The 25,805-nt window shown below is 39.0% G+C and overlaps 1 long non-coding RNA gene across 1 annotated transcript; it reads right to left on the bottom strand.

Moving 5' to 3' along the window:
- Positions 1-1,113: 1,113 nt before the first annotated feature.
- Positions 1,114-19,188, bottom strand: LOC108526163 (uncharacterized). Its single transcript, XR_001884436.1, has 4 exons — positions 19,151-19,188; positions 16,144-16,240; positions 13,737-13,858; positions 1,114-1,173 (listed from the first exon to the last, which is right to left on the bottom strand). It is a non-coding gene; the product is annotated as an uncharacterized LOC108526163 (long non-coding RNA).
- Between the last annotated feature and the right edge of the window lie 6,617 nt (positions 19,189-25,805).

The following is a 25,805-nucleotide window of genomic DNA, read 5'->3' as shown; positions in this document are numbered from 1 at the left end:
ATCGGAGAACATACATCAAAGAACTATGATCCCTAAGATAAGATAAATAATCAAAATGGACAATAAAATCACTCTGGCTTTCTTCCTGCTAGCACTTTACAATCCATGCTGGAAGAAAGAACCCAAGCAGAGCATAGGAGAGTCACTAAGTTTGTGAAGGGAAGATTGGAATTCAGGGACGCTCATGTGGTTGGTATTTGTAGGAAAGAACCAGAGATGAGAGGACCATGCAAGGAAAGAGCTCCAGGAATCTGATAGAGATCTGCTCCAAACTATAACTGAATGCTAAGCTGTGCTTGCACAGGGTAAAATTTCACAGTGTCAGGAAAGGACAATTAGAAACTATAAATGAGACAATTCTCAGAGCTCACAAAGGAATGAGAGGCTTCTGAGTTCTAACAAACTATTGTTGGAGAGGCCACATTGCCCACCTGCAACATTCCCCACCAAGAGTAGAGACTTGAGAGGTATCATTTCTAAATAGTAGGGGTAAATTAGCCTTGCAGTAAAGGCTATACTAGACATGTCCTTTAAAACAGGCCTCTAACATATCAAGAAATCTGCAAGTAATTTAACTACCTTCCAGAAAAAATGCCAGTGCTCCTTAAGAAAACTCAACAACATAAAAGTCAACACTCAACAACAAGAATCAAAACATGCGGTATTAAGTAAACTAATAATATTAATAATAAGAATAATAATAATAGACTGAGAAGCTAGAAAATGGGACCCAGTATCCAGGGGAAAAAGCTCATTAAAAAATGTTTTAGCCCAGGCACGGTGGTTCACGCCTGTAATCCCAGCACTTTGGGAGGCCAAGGCAGGCGGATCATTTGAGACCAGCCTGATCAATGTGATGAAAGCCCATCTCCACCAAAAACACAAAAATTAGCCAGGTGTGGTGGTGCATGTCTGTAATTCCAGCTACTTGGGAGGCTGAGGCATGAGAATCACTTGAACCCAGGAGGCAGAGGTTCAGTGTGAACCATGATTGCACCACTGCACTCCAGCCTGGGTGACAGAGTGAGATCATCTCAAAAAAAAAAAGTTTTAAAAACTAGAAATGATGATCCTCTGGTAGTTCATGAGCATGATGATTGGGCGGTTCACGCACCTGCGTGAGATGTGCCACACTCGAAACTTGTTACCTTGTCTGTACAATGGGCATCTGACCTGAAAAAAAAAAAAAATGGAAATGAATTATATGATGAAATTATCAAACAAGGATTTGAAAGAGCTAGTGTTAATATTATGAACATTTAATTTTAAATAAAAACATATACATAATACAAAATACAAATAAGAAAATCAAGTCCTAAAGATGAAAAATACAATATTATTTAAGATAAAATTATCCTGGATTGACTTAGTATAAATTAGATACTGCAGAAGATCAGTAAACTTGAAGATAGAGTAATAGAAACAATGCAAACTAAGGCACAGAAAGAAAAATAGATGAAAGAAAAATAAACAGAGGCTGGGCATGATGGTTCTTGCCTATAATCCTAGCACTTTGGGAGGCTCAGGCAGCAGATTGCTTGAGCCCAGGAGTTTAAGACTAGCCTTGGCAACATGGCGAAACCCCATCTCTATTAGTCAGGTGATGTGACAGGAGGCTGAGGTGGGAGGATCTCTTGAGCCCAGGTGGCAGAAGTTGCAGTGAACCAAGATCTCTCCACTGCACTCCAGCCTGGGTGACAAAGTGAGACTCTGTCTCAAAAAACAAAAACAAACAGACAAAAAAAAACCTTCAGCGGTTTTTGGACAACATTAGGCTTAACTTATATGAAAAGGAAAAATATTCAAAAGAATAAGGTTGTGAATTTTACAAATTTGATGAAAACAACACGCAAATCCCTCCCCCCAAACAAAACCACTAAGAAAAACTCGCCTAACACATTATAATAAAATTACTGAAGACCACGAATAAAAAGAAAATTTTTAAAGTAATCAGAGAGAAAAAAAGACATATACAGTAGGAAAATGCAAAGAATTGTTAGTGTTCTTATCAGAAAAATTTAAGCCATAAGACAATGGAGCAAAATCATTTAAATCCTAGAAAAAAAGTTAACCTAGAAATTTATATGAAATAAAATGTCCTTCAAAACTAAAGACAAAATACTTTTCAAAGAAATCAATAAAAGAATTAAATTGTAAAGGTTTTGCTGGAACTGTAAAAAATATTAAAAGGTTTTCAGGTTGGAGAAGAATGCTAGATAGAATCCTGGATCTACATAAAGGAATAAAGAGTGCTGAAAATGACTAATATGGGGATAAAATTTGAATCTTTTTCTTGTTTTTAAATTTATTTAAAGGTATTTTGTTTTGTAAGGAAAAAATAACAGCAATGAACTGTGTGGTTTATAATATACAGAGAAATAAAATGTATCTAGAAATAGAACAAAATATAGAAGTGGGTAATGGAATAGAATATTGTTGCAAGGTTCCTCCATTGTCCATGAAGTAGTGTTATGTCACTAGAATGCCATAACAAATTAGAAGGGGGAGCCGAGATGGCCAACTAAAAGCAGCTAGTGTGCGCTGCTCTCATGGAGAGGAATGGAACCTCCCCAACACAGGGGAACCTCCCCAACTAAGGGAAGCGGTGAGTATATACCCAACCCCAAGAAACCACACTTCTCCCACAGGTCTTTGCAACCCTCACGTCAGTAAATACCCTTATGAACCCATTCCACCAGGGCCTTTAGTCTGACCAACAGACCTACATGGAATCCTAGCAGATCATGTAATCTCTGCTCAGGCACATGCAGAGACCTGGGAGCCTTAGATACCTGGGCTTTCCTGGCTTCCTAGCAAAAGCAGCTGAAACTCTGACAAAGCAGGAGGTCAGGCCTACATACATACCACTAGAAAAGGGGCAGAATCCAGAAAGCTGAGAAGCAACAGTCTATGGGCCCTGCTTCCATGGTACCTCACAGGATAAGACCTACTGGCTTGGAACTCCATCCAGCCACTGGTAGCAGTGTTACACTTCCCTGAAAAAGAGCTCCCAGTAGCAAGAGTCAGCCACTACCTTTGCTGTTTGGCTGAATTAGCCATTTCAGCCTTCAGGTTTTGGAGAGTGTGAGGTGACTGGGGCCTGAAGTGGGCCCCCAGCACAGCACAGTGGCTATACGCAAACGTGGCCAGACTGCTTTTTTTTGAAAGCAAGTCTCCAACCCTGTTCCTCTTCACTTGGCAGGAACTTCCAACTGGGGTCTCCAGTTACCCTCATCAGTGTTCTCCAGCAGACAGAGTTTTGAAATCTCCCTGGAAGAGAGCTCCCAGAGGGAGGGGCAGGCCACCATCTTTGCTGTTTCACAGTCTTTACTGCTGATACCTCCAGGTACTGGAAAATCCAAGGTGACTAGAGACTAGAGTAGACCCCCAGCATACTACAGCAGTCCCTCAGAAAAGTGACCAGACTGCTATATAGGTGCTTGTCCCCATAGCTCCACACCGGGCAGGTCCTCCAAGCCTGGGCCTCCAACTACCCCCTGCTGGGCTATTATGCCAGTAGCAGCTCTGCAACAACCTGGACAGAGCTGCTGGGGGCAACTGAAAGCCTTTCTGCCCTCTGCAGTGGAACTGCATTTACTACCCTAGGACTAATGAAGAAGCAAAGACCCTAAATGCCTTATCCATACCTTCAACAAGCTGTGGTTGACGCAAGGAGAGGAAACACAGTCCATCTCCCACAGGTTCTGCACCCCACCCCCCCACCTTGCTTATAACCAGACAAGAAACCTTTGACTTGGGCCCACACACAGATCTTCCATCTTGGGATGATTGCACTGAGCAGTTGTTGACCTGCATCTTTCTGGGGTGGAGCCCTCAGGAGACAAGCAAAAGACCCTTGGCCAAAATGACTACTAAGATCCCTTCCTCTGTTGCCTCCAAGTTGGGGGAGAAACATAAACCCTGAGATGGCCTTAGAGCTGCAGTGGGCAGTGCAGAAGTGACAAGTTGCAATCTACAGCCAGTACTCAAAGGAGAGAGGAGCCCAAATTTTCAGAGCATTGAGAGGGAACCTAGTTGCAACTGTGAGGAAACATAGGGAAGCCACACAACCAAAAGAGAGTCTACCAAGTGACCAATAAGCCTAAGTACCATCTACTGGATCACAACCCAAAGCTTCAACACCAAAATACCTCGCTAACATACCCCCTTGTGAGACCAAAGACAAGAAGTCAGCTTCAAATAAAGACTCTGCACAAACCATGGCACTGAGAAAACATCCAGTAAATAAGTTCATTGACTGTACTCAACCAAAGCAAGAACTCTGATAACTCAAATGGCCAGAGTGTCATATGTCCTCCAAACAACCTTACTGGTTCTCCAACAAGAGTTCTTAACCAGGCTTAGCTGGCTGAAATGATAGAAACAGAATTCAGAATATGAATAGAAACAAAGATCATTGAGATTCATGAGTATGGCAAAACCAAAACCAAGAAAACTAAGAATTACAATAAACACTACCACAGCTGGAAGATGAAATAGCCAGTATGTAAAGGAACCTAATGAATCTGGCAAAGCTGAAAAACACAATACAAGAATTTCACAATGCAATCATAAGTACTAACAGTAGAATAGACCAAGGTGAGGAAAAAAATCTCAGAACTTAAAGCCTGGCTCTCTGAAATAAGACAGTAAAATAAAAATAAATAAAAAATAATGGAGAGGATTGATAAAGGGAGAGGAAAAAAGCAAAAAACTTGGAAAATATACTTCAATATATTATCCATGAACATATTCCCAGCTTTGTCAGAGAGGCCAATAACCAAATTAAGAAAATACAGAGAACTCCTGCAAGGTTCTACACAAGAAGATAACGTTGAAGACACATAATCATCAGATTTTCTAAGGTTGAAATGAAAGAATGTGAAAGGCAGCTAGAGATAAACAGCAGGTCCCCTATAAAGGGAACCCCATCAGGCTAGCAGTGGACCTCTCAGCTGAAACTCTACAAGCCAGAGGAGATTGGAGAACTATATTTCACAATCTTGAAGGAAAAAACTTCAACCAAGAATTTCATATCCAACCAAACTAAGTTTCATAAGCAAAGGAGAAATAAGATCTTTTTCAGATAAGCAAATATTGAGGGAGTTTATTACCGCCAAAACTGCCTTAAAAGATATCTTGAAAGGATGATTAAATATAGAAAGAAAAATCATGATCAGCTAATATGAAATTACACTTAAATGCAAAGACCAGTGACACTATAGAGTAACCACACAAGCAAGCCAGCATAATAATTAGCTAACAAGACAATGACAGGATTAAATCCACACATATCAATACTAACCTTAAATGTAAGTGGGCTAAATACCCCATGAAAAAGGCACAGAGTAGCAGGCTGGAGTAAAAAAACGCAAGACCCAATGCTATGCTGTCTTCAAGAAACTCATGACACAAATATGTTCAAAATAAAGGAATGGAAGAAAATCTACCAAGCAAATGTAAAACAGAAAAAAGCAGGGGTTACAATCCTAATTTGTAACAAAACAGACTTTGAACCAACAAATATCAAAAAAGACAAAGAAGGGCATTACATAAGAGTTCGATTCAACAAGATGTAACTATCTTAAATATATTTGCATCCAACCCAGATTCATAAAACAAATTCTTAGAGTCCTGCAAAGAGACATAGTCTCCCACAAAATAACGGGAGGCTTCAACATGCCACTGACAGTATTAGACAGACCATTGAGGCATAAAATTAACAATACCAGTGATCATTAGAGAAATGCAAATCAAAACCACAATGAAATACCATCTTACACCAATGAATAACAACAAATGCTGGTGAGGTTGTGGAGAAAAGATACACTGTTGGTGGGAGTATAAATTATTTAACCATTGCAGAGAGCAGTTTGGCAATTCCTCAAAGTGCTAAAGGAGAACTACCATTTGACCAAGCAATCCCATCACTGGGTACATACCAAGAGGAATATAAATCATTCTACCATAAAAACACATGTGCTGAAATGCTCATTGCAGCACTATTCACAATAGCAAAGACCTGAAATCAACCTAAATGTACAACAACAACAGATCAGATAAAGTAAAGCAACTGTGGTGCATCTACACCATGGAATACTATGTAGTCATAGAAAAAAAAAGATTATGTCTTTTGTGCGAACATGGATGGAGCTGGAGGCTATTATCCTTAGCAAGCTAACACCGGAACAGAAAACCATATGCCACGTGTTCTCACTTATAAGTGGGAGCTAAATGATTAGCACTTGTGAACACAAAGAAGAGAACAATAGACACTAAGGTCTACTTGAGAGTGGAGGGTGGTAGAAGGGAGAGAAGCAGAAAAAATAACTAATGGGTACTAGGCTTAATACTTGGGTGATGAAATAGTCTGTACAGCAAACCCCTGTGACACGAGTTTACAAACTGTGTGTGACATGAGTATAACAAGCCTGCACAAACACTCTCAAACCTAAAATAAAAGTTAAAAAAAAAGAAATTAGATATGTATTTTGCAAACCCTGAAATATCCACTAGAAACAGAAAAAAGATCAAACAAGCCAATAGTGAAGATAAAAAGAAATATTAAAAATACCCTATCAAAAAAGAGCCAGGAATAATGGTAAGAAGGAACAAAGAAGAAATGGGACAACAGAAAACAAAGAGTAATATTTTAACTGAGCAATGTTAATAATATTAAATATAAACTAAATACTCCATCAAAAGGCAGTGATTTTCAGACTGTATTTTTTATAAAGCAAGATTCAATTGTATGTGATATATTTAAAGAGTTCATTTTAAATACACAAAGATGGGTCAAAATAAAAAGATGGAAAAAGGATATACAAAAAATTTAATATTAAGACAACTGGGGCCGGGTGCAGTGGCTCATGGCTGTAATGCCAGCTCATTAGGAGGCTGAGGCAGGCTGATCACGAGGTCAGGATGGTGAGACCATCCTGGCCAACATTGTGAAACTGCGTCTCTAGTAAAAATACAAAAATTAGCCGGGCATGGTGGCACGCACCTGTAGTCTCAGCTACTCAGGAGGCTGAGGCAGGAGAATCACTTGAATCTGGGAGGCAGAGGCTGCAGTGAACCGAGATCCTGCCACTGCACTCCAGCCTGGGTGACACAGAGAAAAGAAAAGAAAAGGAAAAGAAAATAAAATAAAAGGAAAAGAAAATAAAAGAAAAGAGAAAAGAAAACTGGAAAGGCTATATTAATAGAAGTCAAATACACTTTGAGACAAGAAATATTACCAAGAATAAAGTCAAATACTTTAAATAATAAAAGTATTAAATCATAACAGACCTAACAGTCCTAAGTTTGCATGCATCTAGTTGCAAGATTTCAAATACACGAATAAGGAAAACAACATAACAGAAAGGAGAAGTAGACAGACACAAAGTTTTGGTTAACGTTTTCAACACCCTCTCTAAGCAACTGAGAGAAACAGTAGAAACCAACAAGAATACAGACATCTTGAACAACACTGTAAATCTAACCCAATTTACCTTTATAGAATACCACATCCAACAACAGTATAATGCGCATTCTCTACCATGCTTATAAAATATTCAAGGTAGATCACATACTCAGCATAAAATAAATTTCAAATTTGACAGGATTAAAGGCATACAAAGTATGTTCTCTAATGCCAGAGGAACTAAATTAGAATTTAATAACAATAGCCATATCTAGAAAATCTCCTAAGACACTTCTAAGCAATGCAAGGGTCTGAGAAGAAATTACAAGAAAAATTAGAAAATATTTCAAAATGGCTGACAATTTTTTGAAATTTTAGGGATAAAGCTAACACAGAATTTTGAAGACAATGTATAGTTCTAAATGCTCATGCTAGGTAAAAAGAAAGATCTAATATCAATGAACAAAGTTTCGACCTTAAGAATAGGAGGGGGATAAGATGGTGGACTGGATGCAGCCAAAAAGTTCCGCTCCCACCCAGAAGGATCAGATTATTAAGTAAAACACCATAATTTGGGCAGATCTTCATAAAGAAAATGCCAAAAGTGGATGGAGAGGCAAGACTGAAGCCAAGGCTGAAGAGGGAGGTCCCAGGGAACCCTGCAAAGGATACCTAAATCCAGGGACTAGTTCCTGACTTCGAATGTCCACTGGGAAAGGGGTGAGGGAATTGAGGAATGGTTCACTCTCAGAATGGACCTCTGGGATCCTAACTACAGGGGACCTCATGTTCCCATGGATGCATGAACTGGCAGGGGACGTCCTCGGGGAGCAAGCAAAGACAGGCAGGCCTTCAGATGGCACAAAACATAGGAGCTTTTGTGTGCTGGGCAGCCCTGGTGGAATGAAGCCATAGACACTCATACCCCAGGGCTCCCCATACCCCTCCGGGAGGCACTGGCCCCAGCTGACCTTCCAGCCAGGAGAGAGTGGGCAGCTTCCCCATGGGACTGAAGTATGTCTGCTCTGCAGGCCCTCCTGCTCGCTGGCCCCTCCCAGGGTCCATACCAAGCTGCCCTGCATAAGCTGGTGCATGCACAAGGCAGCCCCTGCAGCCCAGCATTACTGCACCTGAGCACTTTCCTGGCAACTCAGGAACACATCAGATCCAGAATCCCAACCACAGCTGCAAGACATCCAGGTGCCCCAAGGCTGCAACATGCAGCTCGGGAGTATGGAACTGAGATCTGTGGCTGGCCCTCAAGCAGAGAAGCAGCCCCCGCCATCAGAGCAGGGAGAGGGGTGAAAAGCATGTGTTCCTAGGCCGGGGCAGTAGTGGTGCATGCCATCCTCTGCCAGGCCAGTCCAGAAAGATGTGGAATATATCCCTGACAGCCTCTGCCTGAGGGGACCCTGCGGCCTGGATCACCTAAAAGAAGAAATGCAGGCGCAGCACCATTGATCTGTGGGGACTTCCCCAAAGCCCAGAGAGGACCTGGTGAAGAGGGCCCCTGTCTCCTGTGCCTACCACAGAGCAGGACTGAAAACAAGAGGAAGTACAAATGAGCTACATGGCTGGGTATTAACCTAGCTACCAGCCACTGCTCTCAAGCGCCATCTACTGGATTAACAGCCTAAACTATAACACCAAAAATTAAGCCTATGAAACCAAGCTCACGAATTCACCCACCCAGGTGGCTGGCAAGATGGCAGAATAGAAACAGTTCCAATCTGCAACTCCTAGCGAGATCAATACAGAAGGTGTGAGATTGCTGCATTACCAACTGAGGTACCCAGCTCATCTCATTGGGACTGGTTAGGCGGTGTGTGCAGCCCATGGAGGGCGAGCCAAAGCAGAGTGAGGGCTTCCTTCACCGGAGAAATGCAAGGGGTAGAGGAACTCACTCCCCTAGCCGAAGGAAGGAATTCTAGCCCAGATAGTACTTGCTTTTACCAGTCTTCACAACCCACAGACCAGGAGATTCCTTTAGGTGCCTACACCACCAGAGCCCTGGGTTTCAAGCACAAAACTGGGCGGCCGTTTGGGCAGACATTGAGTTAGCAGTTTTCCCCTAACAGTGCAAACAAAGCTGTCCAGAAGCTGGAACTGGGAAGAACCCGCCACAGCTCAGCAAAGCCGCTGTAGCCAGACTGCCTCTCTAGATTCCTGCTCTCTGGGCAGGGCATCTCTGAAAGAAAGGCAGCAGCCCTAGTCAGGGTCTTATAGATAAAACTCCCATCTCCCTAGGACAGAGTACCTGCGGGAAGGGACGACTGTGGGCACAGCTTCAGCTGACTTAAACATTCCTGCCTGCTGGCTCTGAAGAGAGCAACGGATCTCCTAGCACAGTGCTGGAGCTCTGCTAAGGCATAGACTGCCTCCTCAAGTGGGTCCCTGACCCCCATGCCTCCTGACTGGAAGACACCTCCCAGCAGGGGTCGACAGACACCTCATATAGGAGAGCTCTGGCTGGCATCTGGTGGGTGCCCCTCTGGGATGAAACTTTCAGAGGAAGGAACAGGCAGCAATCTTTGCTGTTCTGCAGCCTCTGCTGGTGATATCCAGGCAAAAAGGGTCTGAAACGAACCTCCAGCAAACTGCAGCAGACCTGCAGAAGAGGGGTCTGATTGTTAGAAGGAAAACTAACAAACAGAAAGGAATAGCATCAACATCAACAAAAAGGACGTCCACACAAAAACCCCATCCGAAGGTCACCAATGTCAAAGACCAAAGGTAGATAAATCCACGAAGATAAGGAAAACCAGCTCAAAAGGCTGAAAATTCCAAAACCAGAATGCCTCTTCTCCTCCAAAGGATCACAACTCCTCGTCAGCAAGGAAACAAAACTGGATGGAGAATAAGTTTGACGAATTGACAAAAGTAGGCTTCAGAAGGTAGATAGTAACAAACTCCTCTGAGCTAAAGGAGCATGTTCTAACCGAATGCAAGTAAAGAACATTGAAAAAAAGTTAGAAGAATTGCTAACTAGAATAACCAGTTTAAGGGAGAACATAAATGACGGGATGGAACTGAAAAACACAGCACAAGAACTTTGTGAAGCATACACAAGTATCAACAGCCTAATCGCATAAGCAGAAAAAAAATCAGAGGTTGAAAATCAACTTAATGAAATAAAATGTGAAGACAAGAGTAGAGAAAAAAGAATGAAAAGGAATGAACAAAGCCTCCAAGAAATATGGGACTTTGTGAAAAGACCAAACCTACATTTGATTGGTGTACCAGAAAGTGACGGGGAGAATGGAACCAAGTTGATAAACATTTCAGGATATTATCCAGGAGAACTTCCCCAATCTAGCAAGACAGGCCCACATTCAAATTCAGAAAATACAGAGAACACCACAAAGATATTCCTTGAAAAGAGCAAAAACTAAAGAGCTTCTACACAGTGAAAGAAACCACCCACAGAGGAAATAGACAACATACAAATTGCTAGAAAACATTCACAAACTATGCATCTGACAAAGCTCTATCCAGAATGTTTAAAGAACTTAAATCAACAAGCCAAAAACAAATAACCCCATTAAAAAATGGGCAATGAACATGAACAGACACTTCTCAAAAGAAGATATACAAGCAGCCAACAAACATATGAAAAATGCTCATCACCACTAATCAGAGAAATGCCAAACCACTGTGAGATACCTTCTCACACCAGCCAGAATGGCTGTTACTTAAAAAAAAAAAAATAATAATAAAAAATAACAGATACTGATGAGGCTGATGAGAAAAGAGAATGCTCACACACTGTTGGTGAAAATGCAAATTAGTTCAGCCACCGTGGAAAGAAGTTTGTAGATTTCTCAAAGAACTTAAAACAGAGCTGGCATTCAACCTAGCGATCTCATTACTGGGAATATACCCAAAAGAATTTAGATCATTATACCAAAAAGACATGTGCATTCATATGTTCATTGCCATGCTATTCATTATAGAAAAAACATGGAATAGACCTGGGTGCCCATCAATGGTGGATTGTATTAAGAAAATGAGGAACATATATACCATGAAATACTATACAGCCATAACAAAGAATGAAATCATGTCCATTGCAGCAGCATGGATGGCATGGATGGAGCTGGAGGCCATAATCCTGAAATAATTAACGCAGGAACAGGGAACCAAATCCATGTTCTTGCTTATTGGGAGCTAAACATAGATCGCCCATGGACATAAACATAAGAGCAATAGACATTACAGATTACTAGAGTAGAGAGAGAGGGAGGGTAGGTGTGGGTTGAAAAACTGCCTATTGGGTATTATTTTCACTCTCTGGGTGTAATATATGCATGTAACAATCCTTCACATGTACTCCCTGTATCAAAAATCAAAGCTGAAATTTTTTTAAAAAATCAATTATATATATATAAATACACACACATATTAAAAAAAATAGAATGAAATGGCTTCAACTTGATAAAAAGCATCTTAAAAAACAATTTAAAACTGTCATTATTTGTAGGCAACATGATCATGTACATAGAAAAGAATGTTCAAGAAATTTACGATAATAGTTAAGTAAATTTGCAGGGCAACCAATATTTACGTCAATCTATTGTTTTCCTGTATTTTATCCTGTTGCTTTTCTTTTCTTGTTAATCCTGTTCTACTTTCTTCCACTTCCCGTTCCCAACTGTTAATCTGTTATCCAGCCTCCTCATGCACCATATTGAAAACAGAGCTTTCAGTTAATCATAACTCAGAAATCTATAGCAAACTGTAAAAACGGCCACATCATAGTCTTCTCATCCTGTATGCACACTCATTTATGACTTTATAGTTCTTCCTATCAAGAGATGAAGTCTATTCTTTACTCCTTGAATTTGGGCTTAGCTATGTGACTTACTTGAGTGGATGGGACATTAGCAATGTGTCAGGAGCAAATGCTGAAAAAGTGTTTGTGAATTGGAGTTTACTCTCTGGATGGTCTCTGGAAGCCTGGGACTGCCATAGGAAAAAATTCAAACCAGCCTGCTGATGAGAGAACACATGGAGCAAAGATAGCATCCAGATGAAGCTCTCCTAGTCCCTCCAGCCACAACCAAGAAATAAGCCAGCTAACCCTAGACATCAGCCACATCATCTCAGACCAGAAGAAATGTCCACCTGATTAAGAGAACAGCGAGAAATTCTTATTTTAAGCCACTAAAACTCGGTGGCGGTTAGCACAAAGTAATAGCTAACTGATACATATTCCTTCTGCTTTCATTTCAGTACTGAGAGCAATTCACATGCCCATAACTCACTTCAAAGACCCGTGGACCCAGCAGGTTTGGGAAGTTAGATGCTAATAAATAGTAATGATGTTTGTCCCAGTAGTTAAGTTGTAAGTCACCTTTATTTTTTAAAGATATCGATGGATAAAATTGAAAGTGAAAATCACATCATGTCTAAGTTTAATTTAAAATGATATTTATAGGAAAAAATAAAAGAATAAGGAAGAAAGGAAGGAAAAGAGGAAGGGAGGGAGAAAATAGAGAAAGTAGGACACAATGTTGATAATATAGAATATTAATAGAAGGTATATTTTTCTGTTCAGGCTGCCATAACAAAATACCACAGATTGGGTGGCTTAAGCAACAAACATTTATTTTCTCACAGTTCTGGAGGCTGGAAGTATGAGACCAGGGTGCTAGAATGGGTAGGTCTGGTGAGGGCGCCTTGTAGGTAGGTGGCCAACTTCTGTGTGCTCACAAGGCTTTTTCTCTTGTGTGCAAATTGGAGAGACAGAAATCTCAGTTTCTCTCTTTCTCTCTCTCTCCTTCTCTCTGTCTCTCTCTTTTTCTTATAAGGCCACAAATCCTATTGGATTAGAGCCTACCCTAATGAACCCATCATCTTTAATTACCTCCTAAAAGCCCTAGCTCCAAAAACGTCACATAGCAGGTTATGACTTCAACATGTGAGTCTGGGGGAGACATAATTAAGTCCACAGAAGAAGAAAATTCATTATTCTAGTCTAATTTTTAGATATTTGAAAACATTCATAGAATTTAAAAGCATAACTATATTTTGTCTTCTACTTTCTTGTTTATGCAGTAAGAGATAAAAATTCTCCCTAGAAGAAAATTCTGGAAAGTTCCATGATCCCTTTGTACCATTAAAAATTCTTGATTATGTAATTAGAAAGTCTGGTTCAAGATAATAAATTTGTAAGTTTGCTTTAATATCAAGTCTTTTCCTCTCTTCCAGACTGTTGGAACTGCTATGATTCAAAGCCTGAAATATAAATGAGGTGACAGTTTCTCCATTTCTATACTTTATCTTCCACATCAGTCTAAGGGTGGCTTTATCCTCTATCAAGACTTACATGTTGGGAAAATGAGTGGAGGTGTCATTAAGTTGGCCTTGAGCTTTCTGGGCCCCACTCTGCTGCATTTCCCTTGACATAGACAGGTGCACATGGCCATTGTTGACCTTCATCTCTGAGTTCTGCCAACAAAGCATCAGCCTATGTATTCTTTCTCTATTACTTCAGTAACAAATTATCATATCACACATTTATTATTATAGTTCTGGAGGTCACATAAGTGAAATCAGTTACCTACTTCTGAAGGCTCTGGTGAAATGGGGAGAGCCTGTTTCCTACATTTTCCAGCTTCTAGAGACTGTCTGCATTCCTTCGTTCCTGCCACATCACTCTCGCCACTGCTTCTATCACCACATCTCCTTCTCTGACTCTGACCCTCCTCACTGCCTTTCTTTTTTCTTTGAGATGGAGTCTCTCTCTATTGCCCAGGCTGGAGTGCAATGGCATGATCTCGGTTCACTGCAACCTCTGCCTCCTGGGTTCAAGCAATTCTCCTGTCTCAGTCTCCTGAGTAGCTGGGATTACAGGCAGGTGCCATCATGCCCGGTTAATTTTTGTATTTTAGTAGAGATGGGGTTTCACCATGTTGGCCAGGCTGGTCTCAAACTCCTGACCTCATGATCTGCCCACCTTGGCCTCCCAAAGTGCTGGGATTACAGGTGTGAGCCACTGCACCCAGCCCCTCCCTCCCTTTCAAAAAGACCTGGGCAATTACATCAGGCCCACCTGGATTATCCAGGATAATCTCCCCATATCAAGGTCTTTAACTGAATCACATTTGCAAAGTCCCATTTGCCATGTGAGGTAAAATATTCACTGATTCTGTGGATTAAGATGTAGGTATCTTTGGGGAACCAGCATTTTGCCCGCCACATCCTGTCTTTCTCTACATTTCTTGGGAGTAGGTGAGTTATTACTTATTAAGTTATTAAGTTATACCTTACTTATTATGCCTCAATTAAAAAAAAAGAGAGAGAAAAACATAGCAGCCTTTCTAGATCTCCTCATGGAAATCCCTCCCACTAGGTCCAAGGTACAGAAGGCAGCACTCCCCTCTCCTTCTCCAAACATGGCAATAGCTTCTGCAAAGATTTGTCTTCCCCAGTCCCCTTCACAAGTCTATGTGACCTCTTCTTTTATCCTTAGCATGTCAGATGGATCTAGTATTTTGAAACAGTTCCCTTTACATTTTTTTCATAAAGTTTGCATGTGATGCTTTCACACCATTTGGTGCCCTGATATTTATTGAATTGATACCTCAGTTGACACTGAAGCAGGGAGAGTTGCATTCCAACATTCTGCCCAGAACTATTTCCCTAAAGTAGAAATATGAAATTATAAATGGTTCTTCATGAATTACTAAATTCTTAAAGCATGTATTCTATGTAATGACAGAATGTTTCTGATGAGTCAAAAGGAATTTCAATATTCAAAGGTGACTATTAATGAGTAACATTCTATAGAACACAAAACTATTTTTAGAAGAATATTTTTGCTTCTGAATAGCTTTTCAGTCACAGTTACACTGCTCCTTCTTGAATTAAGAACTATCACTCAACCAATCTCCTGTTCATATGAAAGAGAATAATTTTAGCTGGAGAGCAAACCTCACCTGCAAAATGGTAAATGCAGATATGTGAGATTGGCATACTCTATTTTGCTGAAAGAAATGTATTTCTTCACTCTTAAATGTCTCTCTAGTAGTCTAGTGGATGGTTAAAATAACTTTTAAAATCTATACATTTATGATGAAATAAATTGCATTCACATTTTTATTCCAACAGCAAGAATGAATTAGAATGTTTATCTAAAATATAGCATTATGGCATTTCATGATCAGATCTGGAGCATTTCTTCCATCAAACATTGAAAGTAAACATCTCTGAGAACCTGCAAAAAATGAAATGGAGGCTCTCTTGGTGTATTAGTTTAAATTCTTTTTGGATGCAAGTAACAGAAATCAACTCTAGCTTCCACAACAAAACAAAAAAAGGAGGAGTGGGAGGAAGGGATTCAATGAGAGAATGTTAAGCCGAAGCACTAAACGACCTTGGGACTTTTTTGTCTCTTTACCCTCTGTTTTCCTCTATCATCCTCTCTGGCTGCAGTGTTACGTAGGAGAATTTATCACTGCCAAACCTTTCCAAGTCTCACATGCAATGACACACATAGGCTCAACATAAGGGGAGGGAGAAAAATCTACGAAGCAAATGGAAAGAAGAAAAAAGCAGGGGTTCTATTTTAGTTTCTGACAAAACGGGCTTTAAACCAACAAAGATCAAAAAAGGCTGCCATTACATAATGATAAATGGTTTAATTCATCAAGAAGAGTTTCTAAATTACCAATTCAGCCAATAGAAAAAACAACTTTTTCTTAGTTCAAGTTCCCAGGGAAGAGACTACCTACCCTGGTTTGAGTCAGGTACCCATTCCGGGATAGTTGACCATGGCCAAGTGATCACATTGCATGATGGTTACTCCTACTGTATCCATGCTGTATCCTGCTGTAAGATGAAAGGGTATAAGAGAAACAACTATAGCAGGCCATTTCAAAAAAGTATTTGGATAGACCAGTGCTGAATGGGCTGTTCACATCTGGGCACATAAATACCATAGAGGTCATTGAAAGTGTCTATTTTCAGGGTTGTATTATGTTTGCTTCTTCTATTTCCAGAAGTGGCATCTAGAAAGGTCACTTTTTGTATTATCATATCTGGTTGCAAAAACCACAGGAAAATGCAGGCAGTACAAGGTTAACCACCAAATCCAAGTGGTCATAAACTTACAGAAGGGACAAAACAGAGCCCGAGTCATGACATATACTTCCCAGGGCTCTACCCCTCAACCTGGCTTAATTTTTTCCTGTGGATGTGGCCATTTGAGAACTCAACTTTATTTACTCATCTCAGCTGCAACTCTTCACTTCTGTATGCATCCTTTGGCCTGTCCCTCTATGGTCATTAAGAGACAAGGCCTTTAGTTTACAAAACCCTCCAGGTTACCATGGTGCCAACTTATCAGTTTAAACCTGAAGTCAATAAAGTGTATGGAAATCTCATATAAACACCACTTATTAAATATGATTTGCATTTAATGTCAGGAACTTTACACTGTAATAAAAAAAAGTCTCAAATCATTTTACCCTTTTATACTGTTTTTACTTTTGATTATAATCATTCTAAAGATACAGGGTTTCTCGGCTGGGCGCGCGCGCACCGCGGCGCCTGGCTCAGCCTGTATCCCCAGGCACTGTTTGGAGGCTGAGGCGGTGGCGGATCCACCAGGGCAGGAGATCGTGACCTCCTGGGCGACGCCACGGTGAAACCCCGTCCTCCGGCTACTAGAAAGATACAAAACTAGCAGGCCGTGGTGGCGGCGCCGTAGTCCCAGGCTCACCTCGGAGGCTGGGCAGGAGATGCTATGAGCCCGGGAGTTGGGAGCTTTGCGTGAGCTGAGATCCGGGCACTGCACTCCAGCCTGGGGGGCGACAGAGCGAGACTCCGGTCTCGAAAACAAAGTAAAATGCGGATATAACGGGCACGGCATAATAAAATAAAATAAAAATAAATTAAAAAAATAAAAAAGATACAGGGTTTTCTTTGGCTTTTCATGAAGCTAAACTATTTCAGGGATTGCTCTATGTGAGGAGATAATCTAAATCACATGTCTTCAGAAACGTGGCTAGAACTGTTCTATAGTCAGATATTCCCCTAGGATTTTTGCATACACTGAGACAAATGTACATTATATAATGTATACTCAAATGAGAGCACATTCAAGAATCTTCACAAAATGTGATTCACTTCCGAAATCACTAATGTCATGGCATAAGAAGAAAAAGCTACCAGAATGAGGAGTTATAAAATATAAGCAAAAGCCAGCATGGTGGCTCACGACTGTAATTCCAGAAATTTGGGAGTCCAAGGCAGGATAATTACTAGAGGCTTAGAGTTCAAGATCAACCTAGGCAACATAACAAGACCCTATCTCTACAAAAACATTTAAAAATCACCCAGGTGCAGTAGCATATGCCTGTAGTCCCAGCTACTCAGCAGGCTAAGGTGAGAGGATCACTTGAGCCCAGGATGTTGAGGCTGCAGTGAGCTGTGATCATACCACTGCACTCCAGCCTGGGTGACAGAGCAACACCCTGTCTCAAAAAATAATATGTATATGTGTATATACACACACACACACACATATATATATAGAGAGAGAGAGAGAGATGGTAAGGGAATCTTTGGAAGATGAGTAAAAACAGAAATTATAAACAAATTTAAAAAATAGTTTCTCACTGAACTTTAAGGTAAACAGAAGTAGTCTAAACAATGTTCAGAGGGCAACATATAACTTTAGATATATATATTTGAAAAGGAAAATTACATATGTATTTTTTTTACAAAGAAAATAATTAAAACTTACTTTAAGAAGTTAGAAAAAAACAAAAATTTAAACTCCAAAAACATGGAAAGAAGGAAATAAGAGCAAAAGGCAATAATAGTAGAAAGCAAGCATTCAATAAAGACCATCAACAATGCCAGCACTGCTTTTCTAAAAAGGTTAATAAAAGTAACAATTCCCTAACAATACTGAACTTTTTAAATGAAGAACAGAACAAAACAGCATTACCAGGAGTGAAAAAAGTGACATTGCCACACACTTTTAAAAGAAGAGAGAATACTATAAATAATTTTATAACAATAAATTCATTAACTTGGATAAAACATATTTCTTAAGAAAATAATATAACTTTCCATGACTGAACAATAAAATATAGAAAATATTTAATAGCTCAGTATCTATCAGGAAACTGAGTCTTTAAGCGAAAAGTAGCCATGAAAGAAAACTTGAGGCCCAGATGGCCTGACTTAAAACTCTTCCAAATACTTAAGGAATAAATAATACCAATCTTACAAACACTCCTCCAAGAATAGAGAATAACTAAAGCATCACAATTTATTTTATGGAGCCAGTAAAATATTGACCTAAAATCTAATAAGGAATTAAAAGAAAATTATAGACCAACTTCTTCCATAAATGTAAATTAAAAATTTTTAAAATATACAAGCAAATCAAATCCAGTGATACATAGGAAGATAATATTTTAAGATCAAACTGTTTATTCTAAGAATGCAAGGTTAGTTAAACATTCAATTTTCACTCAATATGCTTGACAACAGTAACAGTATAATAGGAAAAAAAACATAATAAATACAGAAAAGGCACTTAATAAAATCTAAATTCCATTCATAGTAAAAACTAAGAAACTAGGGATAAGAAAATTTTCCTAGTATCATAAAAGGTATCTATAAAACACCTAACTCTAATATATTAAAAAGAGAAATAAAGGATAACTATTGATGCAAAAATCTTGATCAAAATACCAGTTAAAGCATATTGAATTGATTATATACCACAAACAACTGAGATGTATTCCTGGAATACAAGGATGGTTCAACATATGCAAATTGTTGCCATAGCAACAGAATGAAAGAAAAGAATGTTGTTATCTCAATTGATACAAAAAAGTATTTAACAAAATTCAGCACTTTTTCATGATATATACTATCAACACACTAAGAACAGAAGGAAGATATCTCAACATAATAAAGACCATATGTGAAAAGCCCACAGCTAACATCATAGTCAATTGTAAAAAAATTGAAAACTTTTCCTCTAAGATCAGGAACAAGACAAAGATTCTTGCTTTTACCACTTCTATTCAACATAATACTGGAATTCTTAGCCAGAGCAATTAGGCAAGAAATAAAAGGTATACAAATTGGAAAGGAAGTAAAATTACCTCTATTCAAACATGACAGGATTGTACGTGGGGAAAACTCTAAATGAAATCAGCAAAGCTGCAAGGTACAAAATCAACATGCAAAAATCAGTTGCATTTCTATATACTAACAATGAATAATCTGAAGAGAAAATTAAGAAGGCAATTCCATTTATACTAACATCAAAAAAAAAATACTTAGAAATAAATTTAACCAAGGAAGTGAAAGATTTGTACACTGAAAACTATAACACATTGATGAAAGAAACTAAAGATGACACACATAAAAATAGAAAGACATCCCTGTTAATGGATTGGAAGACTTAACATTGTTAAGATGTCACTGTTAACCAAAATGATCTCTAGACTGAATGTAATTCATATCAAAATCCCAGCAGGATTTTTTTTACAAAAAAGAGAAAAAATCCTTCCTAAAATTCATATGGAATCTATAGGGACTTCTATAGCCAAAGCGATTGTTATTTTGCTGAACTGTGACCACCCACAATTTGTATATTAAAGCCCTAAATCTCAGTACCTCAGAATATGACTGTATTTGGAGATAGAAACTTTAAAATTGTGATTAAGTTAAAATGATGCCTTTAGTTTGGGCTCTAATACAATCAGAATTGTGTCCTTATGAAAAGACAAAAATCTGATACATAGAAGGACACCAGAGATGTGAGTCCGCAGAGGAAAGGCCATGTGAGAACAAAGCAAGAAGATGGTCATCTGCAAGCAAAGACAGAGGCCTCTGCAGCAAACGAGCCTGCCCACCTTGAACTTAAACTTCTGGCCTGAGCTGAGAAAATAAATGTCTGTGGGTTAAGCCACTTAGTCTGTGATATTTTGTTATGGCAGCCTTAGCAAACTAATACAGCAATCTTGAAAAAGAAGAACAAAGTTGGAGGTCTCACACTTTCTTATTTCAAAACTTATTACAATACTACAGTGATCAAAATAATGTGATACCACCAGAGAGTCAGACATAGAACTTTATTTCTTACCTCAGTCAAACTATAAAAAATAATTTCAGCCAGATTAAAGTTCTAAATGTGAGTGCTAAAACAATCAATCTTCTAGAATAAAATATAGAGAGTACCATCATAACCTTGTGGTAGGCAATGATTTTTTAAACATAAGACATTAAATGTTAACCATAAGATAAAAGATTGATAAGCTGAACTTCATTAAAATTAAGAACTTTTATTCAACAAAATACATTAAGAAATTAAAAAGGCAAGCCTCAGACTGGGATAAATATTTAAAACTGATATATCTGACAAAGGCCTTTTATAAGAAAAAAGACTGACAACTCAATTTTTAGAACAAGTCTTGAATAAGCCCCTAACAAAATATCCAAATGACCAATAAGCATATGAAAAGGTACACAACATCACTAACCATCAGGAAAATGCAAGTTACAACCAATGAGATATTATTCTGCCTCTACCAGATGGCTGATACTGGTGACGATGTGGAGTAGCTAGAATTCACACATTGAATGATGTTAGTTAGAATTCATACATTGCTGATGTTAGTGGTTTACCTATTTTAAATAAGTAGATGTTCTAGGATCTCAGCATATATCCAAGAGAAATGAATCCTTATGTCCACCAACAGACAAATGTAAGAATGTTCAATATATAAGAATGGAAATTATGGTAGGCAAATATCAGATTACCACAATAGAAAAAGAATGAATTCCTGCTAAACACAGTATGGATAAATATCATAGTGTTGAATAAAAGAAAACAAACACACACAAAAAGATATAAGATTTACAGAGTACTATTCTACCTGTAAAGTGTGCAAACAAAAAGTAAGCTAATATATGGTAATGGAGGTTAGAATGGTGGTGACCTTTGGGGAACATATCGACTATACGGGGTCACAAGGAAGCTTGCTGGAGCACTGGCGATATTCTACACCTGATATAGGTGATACTTAAATGATTGTTCACATATGTGACAGTTCAGCAATCCATACACATAACATATGTGCATTTTACTGTATATTAAATAGTAAAAAACAATTTTAAGAAACAGCTCCAAGGCTATTTGTTACAAATTTAATAAATTGTAATTATAAGTTCAATGCTGTAACATTACTATGACCAAGTTTAGAAAATGAGTCTTCCAATTACAATTATTTCTAATATAAATATTAAAGGCCATTATAATAGATACTAATTTTTTATTTACTTACTGAATTCTTTGCAACTATACATCAAAATGTTGACTGTGTTAGTGGCTACAAAAAATAAATTAAATACCTAGGAATAAATTTAACTAAGAAGGTAAAAGATCTCCACAAGAAAAACTATAATATACTGATGAAAGAAATTGAAGAGGACACACCACACACAAAAAATTGGAAGATATGCCATGTTCTTGGACTGAAAAAATCAGTTAAGTAAAATGACCATACTGATAGGCACAGGAGGCAGGAAAATTCTGGGCAGAAGAGGGCAAGTCCCCAGTGAGGGCCCTACCCTCAAGCTGAAAAACCTGGAACCACAGCCCAAAGTTAGAACTTACATCCCTGCTTTCCCGTTTGAATGTTACCTTTTCAAAAACCATCCATGGCTCACTCTGTCCCCATCCTGTGCCTATAAAAGCCCCAGAATTCAGCCAGCAGTGAGGAGAAGCAGCAGAATGTCAGAGTCTATGGTTGGACATCAGAGAGAAGCAGCTTAACTTCAGTAGGACGGCTTGATGACGTAGCTTCAGAAAGAAGTCCAGATAGGACAGCCAGACTTCATGGGAAGATTACCTTCCTACTCCATCCCCTTTTCGGCTCCCCTTCCTGCTGAGAGCCACTTTCATCAGCAGTAAAATCCCTCTCATTTACCATCTTCAATTTGTTCTTGCAACCTCATTCCTCCTGGATGCCTGGCAAAAATTCAGGTACCCTGAGTGCAGGTGCAAAAGGCTATCACACTGATCCTCCACTGAGCTGTTAACACTTAAGCTGTCCACAGATGGCAGAACTAAAAGGGTACTCTAACACTTCCTCTGGGGCTTCAGGGGTCACAACACTGCCCCCAGGCACTGCCATAGGGCTGGTACAGCGTCCGCTCCTGCTGCACCCGAAAGCACTCACTCCAGGCCCTGCACTCACTCACCAGCACTGCCCCCTAGCAAGCGGTGGAGCATCCAGTGAGTGCAGCTCACCCCTGCTGGTGCCAAAGTGGCCAATTAGTTCCAGCACCTGTGCACTCCAGTTCCCACCCACGAAGGGGTCAGGGAAATATCCTGCTTCAATACTACCTAAAGCGATTTACAGATTCAATCCAATCCCTATCAAAATACCAATAACACTCATCACAGAAAAGTTTTTCTTTAATCCTAAAATTTGTATGGAACCAAAAAAGAGCCCAAATAACCAAAGCAATCCTTAGTAAACAGAACAAAGCTGGAGGTGTCACACTACCTGACCTCAAAATATATTACAATACTATAGTAATCAAAACAACATAGTATTGGTATAAAATTAGACACATACACCAATGAAACAGAATAGAGCCTCCAGAAATAAATTCATTTATTTACAGCCCACTGACATTTGACAAATGTGCCAACATTTATTGAGGAAAGGAGAGTCTCTTCAATAAGTGGTGCGGGAAAACTGGTATTCATATGCACAAGAATGAAACTAGGTCCCTATCTCTCCCATTAATACAAAAATCAACACAAAATGGATTAAAGATTTAAATGTAAGACCCCAAACTATGAATCTATTATAAGAAAACATAGAGAAAACACTTCAGGACATTGGTCTGGAATAAGACATTATAAATAAGACTTCAAAAGCACAGGCACAAGAAGCAAAAATAGACAAATGGGATTAAATCAAACTGAAAAGCTTTTGCACATCAAAGGAAACAACCAACAGAGTGAAAAGGCAAACTACAGAATGGAAGAAAATATTGGCAAACTACACATCTGACAAGAAATTAATATCTAGAATATATAAGAAACTCAAACAACTCAATAGCAAAAAAGAATCTGATTAAAAAACTGGGCAAGTGAACTGAACGGATATTTCTTAGAAGAAGATATAGAAACGACTAATAAGCATATGAAAAAATGCTAATCAGGACATCACTAATCAGGACAACGGAAATCAAAACCACAATGAAATATCATTTCACCTTGGTTAGAATGGTTATTATCAAAAAGACAAAACATAACAAGTGCTGGCAAGGATGACAAGAAAAGGGAACTCGTATAAAATGTTGGCAGGAGTGTAAACTAGTACAGCTATTATGGACAACAGTATAAAGATTCCTCAAAAAACTACAAATGTAAGTACCATATGAACCAGCAATCCCACTACTGGGTATATATCCTAATTTGAATTTGTGTCCCCTCCCAAATCTCATGTCAAATTGTAATCCGTAGTGTTGGAGCAGGGGCCTGGGTGGGAGGTGACTGGAACATGGGGGAGGATTTCCCCTTTCTTGTTCTCATGATAATGAGTTCTCATGAGATCTCGTTGTTTAAAAAAAAGTGTGTAGCACCTCCCCCTTCTCTCTCTTCCTCCTGCTCTGGCCAGGTGAAGACGTGCCTCCTTCCTCTTACCTTTCCACCATGATTGTTAGTTTCCTGAGGTCTCCACAGCAATGCTTCCGGTACAACCTGTGGAACTGTGAGTCAATTAAACCTCTTTTCTTTATAAATTACCCAATCTCAGGTAGTTTTTTATAGCAATGTGAGAACAAACTCATGCATATCCAAAAGAAACGAAATGAGTACATTGAAGAAATACCTGCAACCCCATGTTTATTGCAGTACTATTCACAATAGACAAAATATGAAATCAGCCTAAGTGCTCATTAACATATAAATCAATAAAGAAAATATACACACATAGAACACTATTCAGCCATAAAAAGAATGAAATCCTGTCATTCACAGCAATATGGATGAGCCTGGAGGACATCATGTTGAGTGAAATAAGCCAGGAACAGAAATATAAATATCTCATGTCGTCACTCATATGCCAAAGTTAGGAAAGTTGATCTCAAAGAAGTATAGAATAGTAATTTCTAGAGGATGGGAAGGGCCGGGGTGGGGGAACAGGGAGAGGCTGGTTAAAAGATACAAAATTACAGCTACATAGAAGAAATAAGTTGTGCTGTTCTATACCACTGTAGGGCGATTACAGTTAACAATAATTTATTATATATTTTCAAATAGCTAGAAAACAGGATTTTGAATGTTTCCCAACATAAACAAGTGATAAATGTTTGAGGTGATGGATGTGCTGAATTACTCTGATTTGATAAATGTTTGAGGTGATGGATATTATACGCATGAAAACATCATTATGCACCCCATAAATGTGTACAATTAGTGTCAATTTTTTTTTTTAATGTTGACTGTGTTAGGGTTCTCCAAAGAAATAGAGTAGTAGACAGATACAGGTACACTGATGGAGATATAGAAGAGATTATAAGAACGGAACACAGCACACATGACTATGAAGGCTGAGAAGTCCTACAATCTGCCCTCTGCAAGCTAGAAACCCAGAAAAGCTGGTGGTGTCATAATGAGTAGTAGTGATGAGTGTAATCATGAGTCTATGTTACTTTTGTTATAGCAACCCAAGGTGACTAAGATATTGACCATCATATAATTTTCAAACTGCCTTCAAATCTAACATTTCTGGTTAGAACCAACAATGGATCAGTGCTTACAAGTACATTATTCATAGTGACAGACTAGATAGGAATAAAGCTCACTGTTGTACAAACTGGGACTCTATCCTTGTGGCAGTCTGTTTATTTATGGACCAAACTATCTCCCTTTCCTTCCTGTACACACAGCTAGACTATATTCCCTAACTTCCTTTGCAATTAGGCATGGCCACAACTGTGCTCTGGCCAATGGACTGTGGATACAAATGACAAAAGCCATCTCCAGGTGTGATCCATAAAACCCTCCCATGTGTTAACCTCTATTGTCTGAGTAAGGACCTACAGGGCAGAGCCAAATGACAGATGCCTGTGTGAGGAGAGACCCTGAGGAGAGCTGCCAGTTTAGTAACATACATGCCAGATCATTATTCAGTGAGAAACTTTTGTGTTAAGCTTCAGAAATACTGCATTTAAAAAAAAAAATTAGCAGTTTACCCAGACTCAACATGAAAGTTTTTTCTATAGCAGTAAAAATTGTCAGTCATGGTTGACCACTAAAGTGACATCTTTATTCAGTTGTACAAAGGAGTGGACGTTGGTAACAAAATATCCTATGTAGTACGGAAGCTCACAGTTTTCCTGC

Source organism: Rhinopithecus bieti, unplaced genomic scaffold (genome assembly GCF_001698545.2).
Source record: "Rhinopithecus bieti isolate Rb0 unplaced genomic scaffold, ASM169854v2 scaffold_1599, whole genome shotgun sequence".
NCBI lineage: Eukaryota > Metazoa > Chordata > Mammalia > Primates > Cercopithecidae > Rhinopithecus > Rhinopithecus bieti.
This window is presented reverse-complemented; position numbering and strand designations above follow the sequence as displayed.